General features: G+C 38.2%; 1 long non-coding RNA gene across 1 annotated transcript; it reads right to left on the bottom strand.

Annotated features, from left to right (window-relative positions):
• Positions 1 to 999: 999 nt before the first annotated feature.
• LOC150042156 (uncharacterized) lies at positions 1000 to 8633 on the bottom strand. Its single transcript, XR_016533629.1, has 3 exons — positions 8523 to 8633; positions 5700 to 5802; positions 1000 to 1162 (listed from the first exon to the last, which is right to left on the bottom strand). It is a non-coding gene; the product is annotated as an uncharacterized LOC150042156 (long non-coding RNA).
• Between the last annotated feature and the right edge of the window lie 12890 nt (positions 8634 to 21523).

The raw sequence follows: 21523 nt of genomic DNA, 5'->3' as shown, positions 1-21523 counted from the left end.
TAAGGTGAATTCCTCTTTGTCTTCTTCTCTCCCTCCCTCCATTCCTTCTCTCTATTCCTCCTTCCCTTCTCCCCCCTTTATTTCTTCCTTCTTTCTGTTTTCCCTCCAGATCAACTTTCCTTGTGAAGATCTAGGTATGAAAGCAAGGAAAGAAAGGTAAAAATGGGAAGGAGATAAAAAAAATTCACAGCAATCAAATCCCTGCTGTGTTGCCAGAACTTCACAAATAACATCTCATTGTTTTTCTTACTGGACCCTATGAGGGATCTGATTATTGGCACTGTTTATTTTTAATGTATAGAGACACGGTAGGTCAGTAGTATGATATAATTTGTGCAAAGACAGGCACTGAAGTAGTAGAGTTGGGTTTTGGACATTCGTCAATCCAATTCTAAATTTGTGTTTTTGTTCCATTGCAAATAAGGCTTTGTGTATATTTGCAACAGAAGATGTAGCCAGTCATCTTCACCCCCTCTTGGGGTAAACGGAGGATCTAAATTAATAAAACATAGCATGGATTTCAATTATGTGAAGATGTTATTTATCCAACAGTATCCTATTTTGCCATGAGCATGATAAAGATAATTAACAGACTGTTTTGACAAGTGGCACTGTCATGCTAGGCATTGATTTTCTGTGTATTTCACATACTTGAGAAACATTCAGGAATTACTTTTAATATTACTGGCCAATATCTTTGCTTACTTAGTTTATACAGCATTCCTTTTGATATCATGTCATAATTAGATATATCTTCTCTAATTTGAATCAAAGAAGTATCTGAAATACCTTCTAACATTTTTATGTTTCTGAAAACCTTTATACTTTGTGATATTGTTAACTGTTATTATTTAGTAATAGTCTGTATGCTAGATATAATGTAAACCATTTGGATTCCTTGAAGATGAAAATAAGCAAATTTTATTTTATTTAATGATTACAATTTTGAAAGAAATCACAATTCTTATCTTCTTTCTCCATTTTGTGTTTGTCCAGCTCTTTCTTTTTTGTTGTTTTTCTTGCTACTGTAGGTCAAATTTTTCATCTGTATTGGGGAATAAACTTTTTCTTAGCAGTTTTTTTGGCCGATATAAATCTCATGGTATTTTTGAAGGTTTGCTGCCATGTTAGTTGTATTTTTTTTCCAGGTCACAATGAGGTACTGGTCAGTAAAATAAAGGGTAATTTGTTAGACTGTGTTCTAATAAAGTAAGACTTCTGAGCAAGACACCAGTGGCTGACATATGAAATCCTACCTGCTCACTATGCTGAGACCTGGAGGATCAGTTTGAAGCGAGTCCAAACAGAAAATTCTTCATTTCCAATTAACCAGCAAAATGTTGGACTGGTGGTGTGGCTCAGGTGATGGAGTTCCATCACCAGTACCAGAACAAAAACCCAAACGATGATGATGATGATGATGATGATGATGATGATGATAAAGATAAAGATAAATTATATGGCAGACAGCATCATAATGATTTCTACTCATAAGACATTCTGAGATGAGATACTTAGTATTTATGAAGTTTCAAGCATTTATTCAGTTCAGTGTTGTGATTGTATTGTTCTTGCTGTGTGGGCGGGAGTGAGTAACTTCACTTTTGAATCATAGTGAAACAATGAAGGCTTTAAAGATAGGGCATGTGAATAGTAGGTGCTATTTTGGCTCTGAAAAAAATATACCAGTGAACTCTGCTGCCATTGCAAAGGCACCTGGTGAGAAATACCTGGTGCTTTTCTTTTCTATTATTAAAGAACTTGATGTCAGAAAATAAAATGAAATAAAATGCTGCCAGTGACACATTCTGAAAAGATGGGTATCAAATCTTTGGCTTACGGAATTCATAAGGACTTTGAGATAATAGATTATATTACTTATGAGTGTTTCCTTCTTACAGTGGTATGTGTGGCTATTTATAATGATTCTGTCATAAAATATTTTATATGGACTCTCTACTATACTTCAGCAACAAATAGTAATTAATACTTTGGCTGATGTCTTTCAAAGTATTTCCCATGTGCATACATAAACATATAAATACTTTTCTAACACAACAACCCTGCTAACCAGATTACTTTTAGGACTTGTGAATATGAATGTTTTGGCGAATATTGCTTTTGCACATGTAAATAGGAAGTGTGAATTTTTTTCATATGGTTATTCTTTTGAAAAAACGTCATGCTAGTAGCCACAGAGCTCTGATAAATAGATACACTGTAATTTATTGAGTCTTGGACTACTCAGCTATTACAAATTGCACTGTGATGAACATATCTGGTTCGTCATTCATCTCTGATACCTCTTGATTCTCCCTCCACAGCACTGTGGGTATGTTCTTGGACTGTCCTGTCCACGTCAGAATATTAGCATCCCTCGCTTCTACCAAAAGATGAGAGGAACCCTGACATCTCCCTGTGCCTCCAGACAACCCAAATTTCCCCCTCCTTCCCATGTTGCTAAGGATCCCCTTGGGAATCCAAAGCTTCTCTCTGGCGGGCCATGGACCCAGAATAAATTCAGTCAAGAAAGGATTCTTACACAGTTTGCTACTGTTTTCTAACTAGCCAATTCTAAGGTACATTAGTCCTCAGTTTCTTTAGCTGTTAACTGGGAAGATGATCTACCACATGGAGTTTTGGGGAAAATTAAACACAAGACATTACAATGCCTCACACCTGGAAAGCACTCAGTTAGTATCGTACCTACCCAAATTGAGAGCATCATTTATGGTCTCAACTTTTTTCTGTCCTTTTAGGCTCTCTAAAAGAGGCATGCCAGCAACAAGAGTTGTCTTCAAGTTTTTTGTTTTGAGCTGTGTGGAAGGGATATTTAGGGAGGTAGATATTTATAGTTATGCACGAGACATCATCATAGTCAGTATTTGAGTTATGTGGAACAGTATGTCAGGCAATGTGGGGAAAAATACTGCATTTTATATCTCATACAGTTTATATTTCAATTTTTATATTTGGCAGCATGTTAGTAAAGTGATGTGATGTATATAATTTGTAAATGAAAACACACTGTGCTTTCTTGCCCCAAGTTATTTCTTTGCTCATGGGTGTGAGAACAGCATTTATTTTGGAGACCACTTGCTGGGAAGATAGAAATTCTTTTTTTATTTTGGAACAGAGGAAAGGAGTTGTAAATTTCACTGCCGTTCAGAGTGCCTACAATTCATTGTGTGTTATTTCAACATCATATGCATGAAGTTCATCATTCTTGGGGTTTTCAATAACCGCAGAGTTATGATTTAAGTGTTCCCACCCCAGTCTTTCTTTGAAGATTGATTAAAATAGGAAGGAAAGTGAAATGTTTCCTATGTTGTGGATTGCCTTTCCTTCTGCTTTGAAAATGGGAAATCAAATATAATATGTTGTCCCTTTTGCAATGTCAACAACAAATATCTCGAGAAATACTGCCCTAGTTAATTAAGTCTTTTCCTGGTCCCTCTGTTCAATCCTCGTTGAAATAAGGTGCCTAAGATATGTGGAGTTGCTAAACTTCAAACCTGCAACCTAATAACAGGTTTTAGGAGCTGCTGGAGGGAGTGAGCTGTGTATTTGGCAGTGTATACCATGTACATTTTCAGTATGTGTGCATTCATATTTGATTAAGAGAAGCACCACTGGGACATGAACTCAGGACCCTGAGCTCTCACTTGGCTATTTCAACTATTTCATGCTCTACCACTTGAGGCACATCTCCACTTCTGAATTTTTTCTTTTTGCTGATTAATTAGAAATTAACATTTCATGAACTTTTCTGCCTTGTCCCCAGCTTATGCTATTTATTATTTTTATTGATGATGATGATGATTTTAGAAAATACTTGGTTTGAACTTATGGCTTCATATTTGCTGAGCTTGCTTGCACATCTGGTGCTCTAGTATTTGAGCCAAACCTCCAGACCAATATCTATTTTTATTCTGATATAATCAAAGAGAGAAGAGAATCTCTCATCTCTCAGACAAACCCAAAATTTGAAGAAATAAATGAACAATAAGGTAGAAAGTTAATGAAACAGGACTGTTTCATCCATATTAATTGTCCCCGCCCTTTCATGTCCAGTGTAGCTACCCTACCTACTATGTAGAAAATATTTGTGAATAATGTAATTTCTATGCCTGCAAGCAAAACAGTGCACATGCTTTTTCTTTTATTTATTTATTTATTTATTTATTATTGTAATTAGTAAAAGGGTTACATGATATTTGCCAGATAGAAGGTGCATTAATTCACATACATTGATACCCTTTCACATGTCTTGGTACCCATTACCCTCCCCCCCACACCCCCCACCCGTCTTGGTTTTCCCCCCTTCCCTATCAAATTTCAAATAACCAAATACAAAGAAATTCAATATATCAGATAATAAATTGAGATACTATAACAATATGAGATAACCAAGGGACAGCAAAGGAGATGAGAGACAACATAGTACATTAAGGACAACAATCATTCGTTATATGGCTTTTGTTTCAATGTCCTGGAGGTCCTTTCAATTAGCTTCATACTATATGGCCTTATGTATCAAGATTTTGCTCTATTGCAGATCTCTGCTAGTAGAGCCCAAGGTTTCTACTGATTATGACGAATGAGGGAAACCATTGAGCCTAAGTTCCCTTGAGTCTGGCTTACTTCACTTAATAGGATTTTTTCTAAGTCTTTCCATTTCCTAACAAATGAGGCGATGTCATTCTTTCTGACAGCAGCATAGAATTCCATTGTGTACAAATACCACAACTTGTTGATCCACTCATCGACTGAGGGACATCTAGGTTGGTTCCATATCTTTACTATGGTGAATAGTGCTGTAATGAACATTGTTATGCTAGTGGATTTTGTATGATGTATTAATTTGTCCTCCCACAAAAGGGAAATGTCCTATTCCTTTACATAATTTTCAAAATTCCCATTGAGGCAGAGTATCTTTCAAATGTGTCTTCCTTGGCCTGTTTTCCAGATGTATGACTGGGAGTGGTGTTTTTAGATGTGAACTTGAAAGAGCTCTTCCTGTCCTGCTGGTTGCTTCCCTGTTTTGATGCTGTTCTGTTGCCAAAGAAACCAGAATGGTGTCTCTAAGATGTGCCCTTGACTACTGAGTGAGGAAGAGACTGATGGTACCATCCACGTTTCTCAAGACTGAGAAACAACACTGGAAACTTCACTTGAACCACTCATCCACAAAACTCAACAGACTAAATAACAGAACACGGATCAAGCCTGTTGGCTGTTTGGCAGGCAATGTGTGATCAACAATGCCTATTCTTTCGGCTGGATTTTGTTGGATTTATCAGTTACACCTTAACTTACAATGCCATCAGGGACTGAGACTTGATTCCCCAGTACTCAGAACACACAGAGCAAAATTACTTAACACCTTGGCCTGAAGTAACAATATCTATTTCACCGAGGTCGACCAGACATCCAGTTCTGTGGGAAGGTACTGCTGTCCATCACAACTATCCTATATGCTATTTTATTATTTTTTCCTGCAGCTTTCCTCGGTGTGGGGTAGTAAAAAGCTTACAGAGAAAGATGAACCCGAGCGGCACTTTGTAGAGGCATGTAAAGAACAATGCCAATTGTTATGCATATGGATTATTAGATGTACAACACTCAGTAAGCTTTATGCATGTTGTGTTACCTAGAGAGACCATATGTGTTATTAATATGATTTTAAAACACAGTACCTTTTCCCATGAAACTCTGATGCTCTGAGTAGTTTATATTCTCTAAGCATCTTTCCTTTTCCTCTTTCATCAGATTGCACTCTTAAAATTCACTGCATGGTCTCTGTAGGTAAGAGGAAAAGACTTAGCACTGCGATGGCCTTTCTGTTAAGCTCAGACAGTCCACATTTTCTCTGATTCTGGGATACTATTATGTTTTGCAGCCTCCTACATATTTTTCTTCTTTCATAGACAATTTCAAGTTTAATATTATATGTTTAAAAAGTGAGATAATTTTAAGGTCATAAAAATTTTGGAATCCTGCAGGCTTTAAAATACATGAAAAATGATTTAAAAAACCCTCACAGAGCCATTATTTCCATCTTTTCTAAAACTCGCCTACTAGTTAGCTGCATTGTTGTGGAATTACTGTAAGTTGTGCTTTAAAGGGATTAAGATTAACTTGATTAGAAGAAATGCTAGTTACTAAACAATTAAGACAGGAAAAAGGCCTGTATGTTTGTATGTTAGTAGGATATTAATGAAATCCATTTGGTAGAAAACAAGCCATTTTAAATATTAATTTTAATATGAACTATTCTCTGGGCAAATATTTCATAACTCCACACTATATTAATATTAGAATTTTCCTGATGATTTGTGGCATTGAGAATAATAGGGGTTGTCAAAATGTACTGAAGGTGTCTCAGAAATTTTTCTTGAGGATTCACTGAAATTAAAACAAATTACATGCCTCAGGATAATCTTTGCTGTACCTCTAGTCTGGTCCTGAAATGACTGATTTGCAGTTCTGAAAGAAAGCTCAAAAAGAATCAACTAGATAGAACTGTGATAAGGATAAGCTTTACTGATCAATTAGAAAATAACCTCAGGCACAATCGTTCCCCAAGCTAATGCACTGAAAAGCAGGCTACTAGTATTGTTCTGTGTAAGGTGTGTGTGCATTCATTTTGGAGGTGTTGAATTCACCTCTGGGCCACATGCTTGGTGGCTGGTGCTTTACCACTGAGATATTATTCCAAGCCCTTTCAATGTTGGTTATTTTTGAGGCTGGGACTAGCCTGGGGTGGACAGGTTTGGGCTACATTCCTGTTAGCTGTGCTCCCATGTGTCACTGAGGATGAAGGCAAAAGCCATGTGCGCCCAGCCAGAGATGACGGGTGCTTGCCATCAGGGCCCCTGGCTGATATGGAGTTGGGAGTACTTCTGACTGGAATGGCCTTGAATTGCTCAACCCCCTGATCTCCACTTTCCAAGAAGCTAAAATTATAAAGATGAGCTCTCAAACCTGGCTCAAAAATGAATATTTTTTCATATATTTTATTGTAATTAATAGAAGGGTTACATGATATTTTCCAGATAGATGGTGCATTAATTCCCATTCATTAATACCCTTTCACATGTCTTGGTCCCCATTTCCCTCCCCCCGCCCCCACCCCTCTAAAAGCAAATAGTTTTACTACTGACATTTCATGTTTTTAAAAACATGAGCAACAAGCAGTTGTTATAATCTTGCTTTCATGTTTCAAGTAATTCCTGTTTTATTTTTTATATATATATGTATTCTTTACTCATGCATTCTTTTAACAATCATTAATTATCTACTTTGTACTTCGTTTTATATGGAGAGCTGTGGGAAATGCAAAATATATGATATAATCATTGCCTTCTGAGAGTTTCTTTGGAATATTATAATAAAATATGAGAAGAAAATGAAAAAGGTCCAAACGTAGAAATCTCATTCTGAGCACCAAAATGAGCCGAATCGGTTTTGTTCTTTTCTGTTCTGATTTTTGACTTTTTTTTCCTTTTTCCTTTTTGAGACAAGATCTGGCTATGTAGCTTAGGCTGGCTTGGAAATAACTACATATGTACTCCAGGCTGGCCTCAAACTTAAGATCTTTCAGTTTCCATTTCCTAAGGATGGGATTATAGGCAAGTGCTACCATGCCCAACTTGAGTTTAGTCTTTAATTACTGTGCAGACACAGACACAGAGTAATTGAAGAACCACCTTAGGAAGAGCCAAGATTTCAACAGGATTAAGGCAGGAAAACAGGCTAGAGTGGGGACTAGTGGGAGTAACAGGGGCTGTGATCAGCTGAGTAGTTTATCTGGAGGGGAAGCCTCTACTCTGCTACAGCTTATCATCATGAGGCAGGACTGTAAGCCTAGAATGGTCAGTTGTTTCATTGTTTTAAGGAAATTTAAATTTTAAACTTAAGTCTTCTGACACAAACACACACACATGTGCATGTATACAGCATACATAATAGATGTATATATATATATACAATAATATATATGTGTGCACATATACACAGACCCACATGTATGTTAATTAATTTAAGGGTTGGTGTTAAGGTTGGTGCTGTACCACTCAAGCCATACCCGTACTTCTGAATTCCTATTGGTTAATTAGGTTTAAGAATCTTACAGACTTTCCTGCTCAAGTTGACCTCAAACCGTGATCCTCAGATCTCAGCTTCCTGAGTAGCTAGGATTGTAAGTGTGAGATACTGGTGCCTGATATAGGTCTTCTGTTTTGTTAAATGATGGCTCAAATGTGTAGAAATACTATGCTGCTTAAACAACATGGAATGGGACTAATTTGATCTACTGGGCCATTAATTCTCAACTTCTGGCCTGTAAGTTGGAGTCTACAAAAATCTGGTAGTGGAGGCACAGCCAACTTTAGGATTCGTCCTTGTATTCTTTTTGCCTTTAGGCCTGTGTGGGCGGGGTGGAGGGGTCTGAGTTAAGTTCTATTGCTTGGCACCGCTCTGCTTTCCCTTTGTGTTTGGGGACGCGCTGTATTACTCACGCCTCTGCATCCCTCTGCGGGTGCTGCACGGTGGTGGGGAGTCTCTCACTCCCCTCGGGTCTCCGCTGTCGCCTGTGTTCCGAGTCTGGGTTCCGCTGCTTGCTGTTCTGGTTCCGCGTCTGGGTTCTGCTGCTTCCGCCGTTCGCTGGCCCGGTTGTATGTTGGTTTCTGCAGCAATCGGGCTCCCAGGCTGGCCCCCTCCGCCCGCAGCCGCTTTTCCCGGCCTGCTGCCGCTTCCCCCCCCCCCCCCCCCCCGGCCCGCCGGCGCTTTCTGTGGCTTGGAACTGGCGGATGGAGGTGGGGGAGGGGTCCTCGCGTTCCGAATTCTTTGAGAAAGTTGGATGTGAGCTTTATCTGGATTTCTTTTCCACTTTGAGTCCTTCTCCGTTGCCTTTTGAGTTTGTTGTTGTGGATTTCTTAAGATAATTGGCTCGTGGGACTCCTTAGTTCTCTCTTTTTGTGAGAGAGAGCTACGCAGCGTCCCTATTGTCTCGGGCCATCTTCCTTCCCTCTGCGCATGCGTGCTCTTCACTGGGCCTTGGCCCTCGTGCTCACTGAGCATGCGTGCTCTTCGCTGGGCCACGGCCCTCGGTGCTCAGTGAGCATGCGTGTTTGCCAAGGCCACGCCCCCAGCTCATGGCCCACGATGGCAGCCGCGAGCAGGTGGCCCTGATGCCGTTCTCCCCACAAACACGCGAAGCTCAACACCCGCCATTGCCTCAAACGTGTCTCCCAGAGCTGAGGAGCCCGGTAAGTGACCAGGGGCCGCGTTTAGCCGCTCAAAGTAGAAAGAACCCCAGGAAGGACAAGGGCGTCCTCTTCCCCACCCCTAACACCCCTGACCCTGAGGAAGAAAGAGACCAGGTCTTTCAGGTATCTGTGCCGGGGCTTGCAGGTGAATGAACCAGGGAGTAGAGACCCCAGTTGGGGCGACACAGGGGCTGCACGGGGCCTGCATGGGGCTGGGGCCTCATGGTCTGAGAGGAACGAGGGGCCTTGACTGGGCTGGTAGGTTTTGGGAGGATCTGTGCATGCGCGAAGTTGTGCCTTGTGCAGCTCAGGCTGGAGGATCTGCACCTGCGCGAAGTTGCGCCTTGCGCGTGTCTCTCAGGCGGGAGGATCTGCGCATGCGCGAAGTTGCCCCTGGGCGCATTTCCCAGGCCTGAAGCGTGCGATGCGTGAAGCCTTCCAGTGGGATTTTTCATTTTTTGGTTTTTGCCGTGAAGATTGTTGAGTCTGTGTCTTGCGGGAGTCACGGTGAGACGGCTTTTGTTTACATTTCATTAGCTGTCAGATAAGGAAGAGTTATAACCACAGCTCAGCCGCTCGGTGCCTTCCTGGCCCTTGCACTTGGGCCGGCAGCCTGAGTGTCCGTGCTCAAGACTGGTGCACAAATGTGGAGCTTCCGTTGGCTATTACTGTTTTATTTTTATGTTTCCCCACACATAAAGCTGCTGTGAACATGTGTGCACAAGTCTTTGTAGCAGTATATGCTGTTTTTTTTTCTTTCTTTCTGGAATGCATTGCGAGGCATGAATACCTTAATCATACAGTAGGTGGGTGTTTAAGGTTTGGAGAAACAGCAAACACGTTTTCTGACGTGGTTATACCGTTTTAAATTTTCATTAGCTGTTTCAGAGAGCGAGGGTTCCTTCACAACAACACTTGGTACAAAGGCTGCTTAAAAACATTGGATCTGCTGTAAAGGTGATTTTTTTCCCTCCTTGCTCTTTGGCTCATGTGCTTCTGACCAGTTTGTTAGGGCATTTGCTTTTGAAGATGCCAAGAGAGTCATGATGTAGGTAGAACAAGAATTCATTCTTTATTTTTTTAAATTTTTTATTATAATTAGTAAAAGGGTTACATGATATTTGCCAGATAGAAGGTGCATTAATTCACATACATTGATACCCTTTCACATGTCTTGGTACTCATTATCCTCCCCCCCGTCCCCCCACCCGTCTTGGTTTTCCCCCCTTCCCTATCAAATTTCAAATAACCAAGTAGAAATAAATTCAATATATCAGATAACAAAGTGAGATACTATAACAATATGAGATAACCAAGGGACAGCAAAGGAGATGAGAGACAACATAGTACATTAAGGACAACAATCATTCGTTACATGGCTTTTGTTTCAATATCCTGGAGTTCATTTCATTTAGCTTCATACTATATGGCCTTATGTATCAAGATTTTGCTCTATTGCAGGTCTTTGCTGGTAGAGCCCAAGGTTTCCACTGATTATGACGAATGAGGGAAACCATTGAGCCTAAGTTCCTTTGAGTCTGGCTTACTTCACTTAATATGATGTTTTCTAAGTCTTTCCATTTCCTAACAAATGGGGCGATGTCGTTTTTCTGACAGCAGCATAGAATTCCATTGTGTACAAATACCACAACTTGTTGATCCACTCATCCACTGAGGGACATCTAGGTTGGTTCCATATCTATGCTATGGTGAATAGTTCTGCAATGAACATTGTTGTGCTAGTGGGTTTAGTATGTCCTTGTTTCTGGTTGGTTGGATAAATGCCAAGTAGTGGAATGGCTGGGTCATAGGGGAGTTCTATGTTTAGCCTTTTGAGGCACTGCCACACTGCTTTCCATAGTGGTTGAACGAATTTGCACTCCCACCAACAGTGTAGTAGTGATCCCTCCTGGCCACATCCCCTCCAGCATCTGTTGTTATTCGTTTTCCTGATCCTGGCCATTCTAACTGGAGTGAGGTGGAATCTTAGAGTTGTTTTGATTTGCATTTCTTTTATGACCAGAGATGTTGAGCATTTCTTCATGTGTCTATAGGCCATTTTTTTAAACTTTTTTTAAAATTTTTTGTATTGTAATTAGTAAAAGGATTACATGATATTTGCCAGATAGCAGGTGCACACAATGGAATTCTATGCTGCTGTCAGAAAGAATGACATTGCCCCATTTGTTAGGAAATGGAAAGACTTAGAAAAGATCATATTAAGTGAAGTAAGCCAGACTCAAAGGAACTTAGGCTCAATGGTTTCCCTTATTTATCATAAGCAGTAGAAACCTTGGGCTCTACTAGCAGAGATTTGGAATAGAGCAAAACCTTGATACAAAAGGCCATATAGTAGGACGCTAAATGAAAGGATCTCTAGGATATAGAAACATAAGCCATATAATGAATGATTGCTGTTCTTATGGTACTATGTTATCTCTCATCTCCTTTGCTGTCCCTTGGTTATCTCATATTGTTACAGTATCTCACTTTGTTACCTGATATATCGGATATATTTGTATTTGGTTATTTGAAATTGATTAGGGAACGGGGGAAAACAAGATGAGAGGTGGGGGTGAGGGGGAGGGTAATGGATACCAAGACATATGAAAGGGTATCAATGTATGGGAATTAATGCACCATCTATCTGGCAAATATCATGTAACCCTTCTATTAATTACAATAAAAATATATGAAAAAAAAGAAATGAAGGATACCTATAGAATGATCTTTGAGTTCTAACACAATAAATAATTAGATTGACTGATTCTCATTTTCCACCTAGCTATTACTGAAAATATGTAAAGAGAAATTTAGTAGCCAAAGACTGCCTGAGTAAGCTGTTTCATATGCTGGAGTAGGATTTGCCTTTTAAATTGCTTACCCATCACTTAAGGATAGTTTACTTTCCAAATGAAACATTAATTTTTTAGGATGCTGTTTCTTTTCTGGTCTAAAGACTACTTTTAAGTAACAGTTTAAAATGTTGACATGGAAGTTGAATAAGGGCCGTAAGTAAGTTTGATTAATATGTATATCATACCTAAATGCAAGCAGTCATAATTATAGGGAAATTATCAAAGCTATAAAGCATTTCCTTTACAAGTACTGAGGGGAGAAAAGAACGGGTAAGATTATTGTGTTCAGTTACTCAGCCTATTCAGTCAAAAAAAGTGTTTTTCATAAGAATCTAACAAAGTTTTCAGAATGTAACCAAATGCAATCCTATTACTTGTTGCTGTTAAAATACTGTGTAACAAATAATCATGAAATGAAGAGATTTAGAATATTCACATTATTATCATGAGTCTATGTGTTATCTCAGTGGTTATATAACAGTGTAGGATGAAGGTAATCCAAGTTGGGCTAGCTTACATATCTGTTGTCAGTTGACAGTTTAACAAAGGAGCCTAGACTAGAATGATATTAGCTTGGACAACTCAGCTTCACTCCATCTCTTTCATATCCCTCACTCATACAAGATTAGCTCACTTTATTTTGGTCATAGTAAGGATCTAGGAATGAGTCAGCTCATTAACAAAAGAAAGAAAGCAAAAATATGCATACTTTAAAAAACCTGTACTTGGGATACATAGACTAGTATCTTATTTGCTAGAGCAAGTCACATGGTCAAGCCTACAGTCCGAATGGGAGAGGACTACACAGTTCTGGGGAAACACCATGGATGTGATATAACCGCTATTTGGAATTTAGAATCTTTAATGCAGTTAATCTACTAAAACAGACTTTTGTGTTTATTTAGGGACCATGAGAATAGGCTCTGTCTTTGAAGACTTCAGGCCACATTGGTTGCAGTGTTATTGATTGCCCATAGAACTATCAAACTAGTTTGTATATAGTCTAGTTTGCTTCTTCAATCGGTAATTAGTTTTGGACCTGTCACCAATGTTTTGAGAAGTTGTATGAATATTGTAATTACTTTGGCACTTCTCCCCAATACAAGCCTTTATATTTCTTCTCATAGGCCAAACCTTATTCTTCCTTTCATATAGAAGTTATTGTCTTTGATTAAAAGGAAGCCTCTGAATGAGAGGAAAAACTTCTTTCCAGTATTTCTAGAAGTGGATTTTGGTAGACAAAGGAAAAGAAAATATCTACTAATTGGCATAAATTCCATATGGGTATGATGTGCCATATAGAACTATGGCATTCTTCAAGGACTCCTAGATTTAGGATTGTGTGCATATTGCAGGGAATATTAGAAAACTTTATCCTACAGTACCTCCAGAAAAATAATAAAAAGTCATGTTGCTATTGGAAGACGACCCGTCATTGCATCAAATTTTTCTAACTTAAATTTTTCATGCATAAGCAAGCACTTACCTTGGCAAAGTCTCACATTTTTCAGCCCAAGAAATAAGTGTAGTGTTTTCCTCAGTCAATTTGAATTTCCAAAGAATATGTTGAAAAATATATATGCCTCTACTTTAGAGTTAATTAGTAACTTATTCTTCTCTTACCACTGTAAAACAGAAAAGGTCCAGACTAAAATTTCATATGGGAAACTTCAGTGCTTAAGAGGATAAGAATGAAAAACCCACAGCAGTTATTTTTTAAGACATAAAGAAAATGCAAATGTTTGTGAGCTTAGGAGATATATGAAACCACATAAAGCAGCTATCTGTTAAAATAGTTCAAAAGCAAAAGTGTGGTTAGTTATTGACTGGTTTTAATAAGCCTGAATGTTGTTAATTCACTTGCAAAGAATTTCAGTCAAAAGTCAAGTCTTCATTATTTTTCAGTAAGCATTTCATGGTCAGTGTTGGATTGCTTGTAGTTGTGCTCAGCAGCAGGTGGACCAGATGCTGAACGTTAAATTAGCAAAATAACTAGCTAAAATTCTCCTTGCAAGCTTTGATTCCTCCTTGCCTTCCTCCCACATATAAAAATCAGAGATAAGAAAATATATTGGAACAGACAGTTATATAGCCATGGGTTCTTTTTATAAAGTGTATCACCTTGCTTGCTCCATCTATTGACTTCTGTAACGTCCTTGTATATGGCTGGTGGTGGGATCTGTTTCTGTTCCTCCTTCAGAGAATATTTATGTAGATAGATAGCCAGGCAAATACAGTTTATACTCAAATGCTGCAGCTTCTACTTAAATAGAATTTTCTACTTTTTTTTGTTTCCATTATGCCCTCTACTACAGTTCAAAATGGCTGTTGCCCTAGTTACAGAAATGGGGAGGAAAACATTCTTGGTCATTATGAATGGAAATTAGCTTATATATGCTAATAGTGAGAAATTCAGTATCAGTATTCTTTCATTCCAATTCAGCTTTCCTCTGAGAAATTGATCCTGAAGCTAAATGGTTGGAGCTCAACTACTTTACCATTTTCAATGAGTGTGCTGTCAGAATACCATGAAAAGAGAAAAAAATAAGCATCTGATAATTTGCAAAAAATTGTCCTACAGAAAATAAAATTTCTACATGTCCATTGTCACTCAGCTGCACAGGACTGCTGAGTTAGCTAAGTTTGCACTCTAAACAGATTCCACTATATTTCTAGAATAAAAAAATCCATCATCTCAAGGACAGCTATGCATTTATGGACATATTACTTATGATTTATGAAAAATTAAAAATTCATAGTTGCATCTGTGATTGCAGTTCAGTTTCATTGTCATGGCTCTACAAAATAAATTGAAAACAATTCAACACCTAGAATAATAGTGACGCAATTAAATATGTTTTTAGTGTTACATTAAGTGTAAAACAGATTGTTTATGGTGCTTGTTATCAACAATGTGTTTATCATGTTGATTACAATAATAAATTCTAACCGATGCCTGGCCGATTCTGTTTTTATCTTATAATGTAGCACATATTCCTGCGGCAAGTAGCCATCAAAACAGAGAAGACTTAAGCCTGTAGGACATTTGAGAAAAGTACCAGGGTTGTTTCTTACATCATTGTTGGCATAATGGATAGCTTTCTGTTTTGGAAATAAGAATATGAATGTAAGGTACTATGAGACCACTTTCTCAAACAAAATTCTGAAGTCCATATTTGATGAATTTTCTTGAAATCATTGACATCCACAGTGATACTTATAGGAACTCCAATAGATAGTTTTCTGTTGCTTTCCCTCTCCATAGCCCACAGGCTAAATGGGGATTGGTGGCCCAGGACATGAGGATGTACAAGTAGAATCACAGCTCAGATCTAACTGGGCACAACGCAACTCTACCTGGAAAACTGTGAACATAAAAAGCAGCTGGAGACTTGGCTGAAGTGGTAGAGTGCTTCTCTAACAAGTACGAGGCTCAGAGTTCAATTCCTAATAATACGAAAAGAGAAGTCCAGTTGGAATATTAATAGCATTTGAATTTTGGTCACTTCTTTGACCTAACTGGCACTAATTAATATTTTTTTCTCTTGTATTTTTTAAATAACTCATTAGTGTTTGCCTTTTCCTTACTGTAGATGCTAGTTTATCTGATTTTTTGAAATTTTAATGAAAAGCCAGGATATATCTTTAAATTATTAAGTTATTAATACTTACTAATTTTGCTTCTTTTTTTTGTCAGTCGTGAGACTTGAATTCTGGGCCTGAGCTCTTCAGCTCAAGGCAAGCACTCTACCACTTGAGCTATAGCATCACTTCCTGTTTTCTGATGGTTAATTGGAGATAAGAATCTCACAGGCTTTTGTGCTTGGGCTTACTTTGAATCAGGATTCTCAGATTTCAGCCTCTTGAATAGCTGGGATTACAGGCACGAGCCATGGCTCCAGGCTAAAACTTGCTATTGTTTACTGGAAGAAATACCATGTATTTCACTTCTTGTAAAGTTTTGAAGACATGTGTTGTCTTTTTCTTTGAAGTTCAGTTATTAATTTTTGTGACAGAATACTTACATAGGCAATGAATCTTTTGCCTTCATCTTCAATAGCTACTATATTATTCTAATTAAGAATAAAATTAAAACAATATAAAGGCAGAGATTGTAGTATCTTTTATTCATTTCTGTAGTCCCAGAGCCTGAAATAGTGTCTGATATATATAAAAGGCAAATAATACATATATGAATGAAAAAAATATGAATCAGAAATATTAAGTAATTTAAAATCTTTTAAATCTTAGAGCTAGTATTTAACATTAACCATTTTATTTTTGTACAGTTAACTTTTGAAGTTATTCCAGGAAGTTGTTATATAAGTCATAAAAGGTTGCCTATAGTTTCTCTTTAATTCACCTACATTGTGTTGTTTGGTGAAGTAGATCAAGGCTCTCTGTGAAGAGTTGTCAGTGTTTTTCTGAAGCATTGGTAGATGCATAATGAATAAGAGTTATGTTCTATGAAATGTTATTTTTAATTGGAGTGTGTCCATAATTTCTTCTTTTATTCTTTAAAGATTTTTTTTTATATTTTATTGTCTGGATAAGGTACAGAGGGGATACAGTTATATTTGTCAGGTAGTGGGGACATTACTTCTCCAACCTTGATACACTTTCTCATGTTTTTGCCCCCTTTCCCTTCTCCTACCCCCTCCCAATCATCTTGTTTTCTCCATTCCTTTCCCCATTTCAAATAAGCAAATAAACATATATACAATACACCAGGTAACCAAGTCAGATACATAATTTCATTTCTGGATCATAAGTTATACTTCAGTGTGTTGATCGGGATGGATTCTGAGCATGTGGGATACATTTTAAATAAGAAGTAATTTTGTTTGCAGTGTAATAGCTAGTACATTGCAAACAGATCCTGTGGACATTGCATTTCCATCCACATACATATTTTAGGTTCAGCAGTTCCAAACAGTAAACATTTGTGTTGATTACTACTTTTGCTGAAGAGGTAAAAAAGCGTGACTCCAGTGTTCAATATTCTTATTGTTTTCCTCAGATATTCAGTGTTTAAAATTTTGCATTCTTGTAATGTACCTTTTGGTAGACAGTTTGGTGACATGCCCCTGAATGAGAGCTAGAGTATAATCAGTCTGCTAATGGGAGCAGAAAGCAACTTCTGAAAATGATCCAGTCCACCTTGTTAATGTCCAGCCTTATTTGAGCTGACTGACTTAATGCAGCTTAATTAATGCCTACGAATGCATGCTTAGTGCATGAAGTGGCTTGCACGTGGAATTTACATCTCTGGAATATCTAGCAGCTTGCTGAAGTCCACAGAGGTGAAATAAAATTCCCACATCTCCCTGGTGGACACCCATGCTTCATTCTGTAAACCTGTATCCTTCAGAGACTGAAAGGATGTTGAAGATGATGGGAAGTGATGTTACAGGATACCCTTGGAAGGATTTATGTATGAATAAGAGCTCTCTAATTCCATGATACCCCTTTATAATATCTTTTTTCTTCTCTCAGTTTTTATATACCACAACGATCTTTCCCTTCTCCCACTGTACTGTCCCTCTTACTGACCTTTAGGCCTGTGTTTGTTGTGTTTTTAGCATCCCCTTTCTTCTAGGTAGATACCGTCTGTGAATTACCAGACCAAAAGTTAGTAACCACAACATGTAAAGAACTAATTAGGGCCAGGAGCATGGCCTAGTGATAGAGTGCTTGCTTTGTATGCATGAAGCCTTGGTATGACATACACAGAAAAAGCTGGAAGTAGTGCTGCAGCTCAATTGGTAGAGTGCTAGCCTTGAGAAAGCCCAAGATCAGGGCTCAGGCCCTGAGTTCAAGCTCTAGAACTGGCAAGACAAAAACAAAAACAAAACTTCAATAAACTCAACAAAAAATGAAAAATAACATATAAATGAATAAAATTTTAAACTAGTATTTCAGATGCCATTTTATATCTGTCCTATTCTTTGGACATTTAGTTTGCTGTCTTCCTTTGCTTCTTTATATACACTGAGATACACATCACTCAATCTAACTTTATTTTGTTGAAATTTACTACTATTTCTTTTACATTAATTCCTAGGAGAGTGAACCCCTGGAGAAAATAAAGCATACATTCATATATAAATTACTTTTTATTGAGCCCAGGTCCTCCCTGGTAGTTCCTGAGATACTATCCCCAACTTTATCTGAGACAGTTGAATAATTATACATACCCCTAGTGTTCTGCCTCAGTTCTTCCTATTTTTAAACCTAAAGTTCATCTCTGTAAAGGTTAACTGAAGTGTTTACTTTGTCTCTTCCTACATTACTCTGTACTCACATTGCATAGTAAGTCTGCTCTTCTTGCCCTTCAGCACCATTCTGCCCTTTATTTGGGAAATTGAGGTAAGTGGCAAGACTCCACTTGTTGGAACTCCTAGAGCTGGGTTTCTGGCCTTGTATATATGTCATTCCAAATTGTTTGGAGTGGAATAAACTTGTCTTGTTGTTTCCTTAGCATTTGTGTTTATAAAATATTTACTATTAAAAGAGGCCCACATTAGGATAGGTCATTTGTCAGCTTGACAAAGGAGGGGAGCAGAAAGGTTTTTGTTCTCATACTTTGCCCGCACGAGTCTTGATTATTATATTAGCTGTCTAATAGTGACAAGTGAGTCCAGCTCCCTGGTCACCTCATTAATTAATGAGATCAGACACTTACGGGAAGATAGAGAAATCACTGCCCCATCATTGGGTGTCTTTCTATCAGGGGCCCAAATCAAGAAGTTTTAAAGATATTAACAAGGACAGCAAGCAGGCAGTTGATATTAATTCCCCTGAAAGCAGTAATGAAGCAATCAGCTTCAAAACAAGCCAGCAGTAACCTGGTGGAACCTTAAGACAGTTGGAATCATCTAAAATTAAAGTTACTTTTTCCTCATATGAAAGTGTGTTTTTGGAGGGTAGTGAAAGCAGGCAGAGGTTAGGCATGAGACAGATTAGGCTTCAATCTGTTATCAGTGTTTAGATTGCTTGCAAGAGAAGCTCTTTTTAGGTTGGAAAATGAGCTGTGCAAAAGCTGAGTATACCAGACAAATACCAGCTGAGTATAGCAGAACTGGTATTTGTTTGTGTAACAACTAGTGGCACAAGTTGGGATTCTTTTTTTTTCATATATTTTTATTGTAATTAATAGAAAGGTTACATGATATTTGCCAGATAGATGGTGCATTAATTCCCATACATTGATACCCTTCCACATGCCTTGGTCCCCATTTCCCTCCCCTCACCCCCACCCCTCATCTTGTTTTCCCCCGTTCCCTATCCAAATTCAAATAACCAAATACAAATATATCCGATATATCAGGTAACAAAGTGAGATACTGTAACAATATGAGATAACCAAGGGACAGCAAAAGACATGAGAGATAACATAGTACCTTAAGAACAACAAGCATTCATTATATGGCTTATGTTTCTATATCCTAGAGATCCTTTCATTTAGCGTCCTACTATATGGCCTTTTGTATCAAGGTTTTTTTGCTCTATTGCAAATCTCTGCTAGGAGATTCTTATGTATATTGTTCTACTTAATCAGAGAGGAGAATCACTTATGGAAATAGCAAAGAGTTCTATTGTGGAAAAGGATAACAGCTATAGTTGGGTGTTGAACACAGGCTGAGAACACGGTGCAACATAGACTGCCGTCTCAGATACCCCACAAATAATTGGAACTTGAAATCATTGTGCCTTGATGTGTGAATAGCCAAGAGCACTGAATTTCCTTTTTCTTTTGCTGTTGTCTAAAGTACTGCAAAAATTGGTGTTGGCAGGATACCCTGAAACATCATCCCTGTATGAAGATTTCAAGTGTTTAAAGCATTTGGTAGTATACATAAGTGATTGGCTCTCTCTCTATCTCAGGAAACAGCAGCTGCTTCTAAATGAAAAGTGCTGCATAATCCCATAGAAATCTCTCTGACCACACTGTATGGAGTCATGAGACCAGTTAATGGAGACTTACATATCCTAACATGACCACCCAAGGCTTTTTAAATCCTCCTCAAGTGTCTATATAGAGAAGGGCAGTAAAGACTTGTACTTCAGTTTCCTCAGTGGCTGAAGACATAAGGACATTGAGTGTTTAAATGTCCAATGATTCCTATGAACCATGGCTGAATAGTGCTTGTGTACAGAGAGGGACTCTGAGGCAATAATGCAGGCGGACCTAAGAGGGGAGAACTCCTGAGATAATTTTTATGTAGGAAATAATGCTAGGCTTTATACAAAGACTGGTTTTGCTGGTAAAAGCAAATCTTCTTCTTGCCTAACTTGGATACCTGGACAAATCACCTTAGGCTCTTCACAGGATTTTAGGTAACTCCTATGTAATTGTATTATGTTTAGCAAACAGAAAAGTCTCCAGTCCACCTCTTTGTCTTCCAACTAGAACACATGCCCTTTAAAGATACGAATTGTGAGATACTGTAACAATATGAGATAAACAAGGGACAGCAAAGGAGATGAGAGACAACATAGTACATTAAGGACAATAATTTCATATTTTATCCATAGTTGTTCACTGCCCTTTGGAATATTTGATTTGGCTATGATTTCCATTTGCATGTTTAAGCACATACTCCTGCAGGAATTAAAACTTGCCTGTCTCTCAGGGTTACACTCTGAGCTGTAACTTCCTTTTCTAGTGCAGGTACTCTTTACTCCTGGTCAGCACATGGAGTTCATTTGGCCAGAACTGGTGTTCTGTAGCCAGTGACCTCTGTGAGCAGTTCACATGAGTGGTGTTTTTGGTTAAAGTCCTAATTAGCCTTCTACAGCTAAGGAGCATGGGTTATGAATCTGCTCATTATTATGAACGATAGGGCCAGTGCTTAAAGATTGCCAGTTTGGCACCGAATCATAATTATTGATGAAAAGGCCTTGTCCCAGAAATGGAAATCATAATCATTATATTTAATCTTTCTATGGCTAATGTATTGTTCCCCCTAGAGAAACAGATGCCAGAGGGTGCTATTAGTCATAGAAAGTTCCCCATCCAGAGAAATCAGAAACACAGGAAGCTAAATCCTGGAGATTTTAGCTACTATTTATCCATGAGCCTTTACAAAAGATGTAATGCCCAGAGTCTTCGTGTCTATATATCTGTCCTACATAATTTCACCAACTGTTGATCCTTTGGGGGTTGTTTTTATTCATGAATTAAGGTGCTTAATAAATGGCTAAACAGAATACCTTTTCCCAGAAATTCTTACTGGACCCTGAGCAAAACATTCTATCAGAATGGAATGTGGAAATAATCCCTTTTGGTTGAAACACTGAATTTTACAGACAAGAATGGACTGGTCCAGGACACTGTGGTCCCAGACTCCCTGCTTTAGATGATAATATCTATTCAGTTTTCTTGGCTTG

The sequence above is a fragment of the Megascapheus bottae genome, chromosome 36 (genome assembly GCF_031878675.1).
Source record: "Megascapheus bottae isolate mThoBot1 chromosome 36, mThoBot2.hap1, whole genome shotgun sequence".
Classification (NCBI taxonomy): domain Eukaryota; kingdom Metazoa; phylum Chordata; class Mammalia; order Rodentia; family Geomyidae; genus Megascapheus; species Megascapheus bottae.
This window is presented reverse-complemented; position numbering and strand designations above follow the sequence as displayed.